The 2,495-nt window shown below is 47.7% G+C and overlaps 1 long non-coding RNA gene across 1 annotated transcript; it reads left to right on the top strand.

Moving 5' to 3' along the window:
- The first annotated feature begins 1,232 nt into the window (after nt 1-1,232).
- LOC133906412 (uncharacterized) lies at nt 1,233-2,083 on the top strand. The gene is made up of 2 exons (XR_009907770.1): nt 1,233-1,668; nt 1,773-2,083. It is a non-coding gene; the product is annotated as an uncharacterized LOC133906412 (long non-coding RNA).
- Nucleotides 2,084-2,495: the final 412 nt, after the last annotated feature.

Genomic DNA, 2,495 nt, shown 5'->3' with positions numbered 1-2,495 from the left:
CTATTTGCAAGGGAAAATATGGATTTCATCTCACCTTGATCTCCTCCAAAACTTAGGGCAGCACGGGGTCAAATCCCTCTCTTTCTTTCCCCTTTCTTCTTCCTTCTTCTTCCCTTCCCCTTCTTTCTTCTTTCTTCTTTGTCATTTCTTTACAGCAGCAAGGTGGAGAGGGGGGGACGCCCAACAGGCATCCTGCAGCAAGGGGGGGGGGCAGCCAAGGGTGGAGAGGGGGTGGGAAGGGGGCTGTTTGGGGAGGAGGGGCTGCCTAGGGTTTTATGGGGTATATGGGAGGGGCGGCTGGGCTTTAGGGCCAGCCCATGGGCGGTCCAGACAACCCCTAAACTAATTTTTTTTCTTTTATTTCTTTTGATTTTTTCCTTTCTTTCTTCATTTCACTACGACTTGAAGGAATAAAAACCAAAGACAACAATTATTCCGAGTGTTACACGGACCCGCTTCCCATCGGCCGTCGCACAAAGTGGAGGTGGCGGCGCTGCTTCCCATAGGGCCACACGCTTGGTACTGCTCCCCTTCACCCCGCTGCACGCCTCGGCCCCGTCGCTTGCCACGTGCCTTGCCCCCACCGTGCGTTAGGGCGCCACCCGGGGTTAGAGGAAACGACGCCGAGGTAAGGGCGCCACAACCGCCTCCCTTCACCCCGCCGCGCGTGTCGCCGCCAGCACCGCCGCAAACGCCGGATCGCTAACCCTAGCCAATGGGTAGCAAATGAACTCTCAGGCCGGATGCAGATTAGTTTAGAACGGCAATGAAATATTACTCTATTTAGAGACATAAAACTGTAGTTAATTACTTTCATATCACGTATTTTTCTTTCTAATATAACCCTAATACTATCATATTACTCACATATACTATATATACTATCAGTGAGAAATAAGTAGTATCCTGACTAATATGTATCGTTAGACTTAAAAATATATAGCTCGTATTAATTTTGGACCACTGTAAATTTTTCTTTCATTGAACACCCTTCTCATATCCCAGATGAGGCTAGAAAATCGACTATTTGACACCGTGAAAGATAGGCTTCGATTATTTGCCATCAAAAACTTTGACTTCAACAATTTACCAAAAAATTGTGTCCACATTGATTCTTTGCCATTTTGCCCTAATAATTGTTTTTTATTTTTATTTTTCCATTCCGGCCATGTCAAATGACTATTTTGCCCCTTATCTATCTTCTCTCCACCACCAGATGGTTTGCCAAACCAGACCGAGACCAAGATGTCCTCCTCCTAGACCAGTCTGAGGGATTGCTTCACCGCAACAGAAGAAAGAAGGCGGAGGGAGGCGGCCAGAGAGCTTGCGTCGGCGGTGGGCTTGGAGAGGGTGTCGACGCGCTGCGAGTTCAAGCTCACAGACGGTGGAGCTCAACGCCCTCGAAAACCGGAGCTGCCTGGGACATCGCGTGCAAGATTCCTCTGACCTGGGTCCCGCCGGCTCCACCTTTTGGCGGCTCGGATCCACGGGCGGCCGGCGGCCATGGGGATTTCGGGACGCGGGAGTGCGGCCAGCGAGGGAGTGGCCGACGTCCTACGCAAGAGGAGGCTGGCTGCCGGTAGTCTGTCGAGGACGAGGACGAACGACGGTGGCAACATATATCTGCCCGGACCCTGCCCACCGCCTTTTGGTGGCCGAGGGGCGAAGGTGAGGATCCTGTTCAGCTTACATGGATTTAACGGTAGAAAAATTAAATGATGAGCATTGGATTAAATTAGCATGCCTTCTTGAATTCTACTTGTTGTGCTTAGGATCATGACCAGCTTGCTCGGGCAGAACCCTTCAACCTCTGATTAGAACAGCTTCAGCCGGAGAGTTAAAATGATACCCTGAAGGCAATATACTCACAGCTGAATTTATTCCATTAAAACCAGAGTGCATTGTAAAGTGATTGGAGTGAGATTTGTATACATGTGTGATTTGTATTGTGTTCATTGTTGATTGGAGAGATGTAAAGAGATGGAAATTGCACATGGTTGCAATTTATAATAGTACAAGCATAGTCTTACCTGTTATGTCTACATATTGAACCAATTTCTATTGTAAAGTTAGTTTCTGAAAATTGAACCCACATGCATCTGGAGAGTACCCACATACTGAAATCAAAGCTTCAACACATACACTCTTAACGAAAAGTGGTCTGGGAGGAGGACATCTCGGTCTCGATCTGGTCTGGGAGACCGTCTGGTGGTAGAGAAAAGATACATAAGGGGTACAATGGTCATTTGACATGGCCCAAAAGGATAAACGAAAATAAAAAATAATTATTTAGGGAAAAATAGCAAAGAATCAATGTGGACACAATTTTTAGTGATAAATTGTTGAAGCCAAAGTTTTGGTTGGCAAATAATTGAAGCCCACCTTATACCGTATCAACCAAGATTCCCATACATGTCAGCCAATGCTGCACCCACATGTGCAGAGCGTCTGAGCCCGGCCTTCCCCAAGAATGCGTGCAGCTGGACCCCTTCCCG

Source organism: Phragmites australis, chromosome 23 (genome assembly GCF_958298935.1).
Source record: "Phragmites australis chromosome 23, lpPhrAust1.1, whole genome shotgun sequence".
Lineage (NCBI taxonomy): Eukaryota > Viridiplantae > Streptophyta > Magnoliopsida > Poales > Poaceae > Phragmites > Phragmites australis.
Note: the sequence above shows the minus strand (reverse complement) of the source record. Positions and strands in the feature narration are given on the sequence as shown.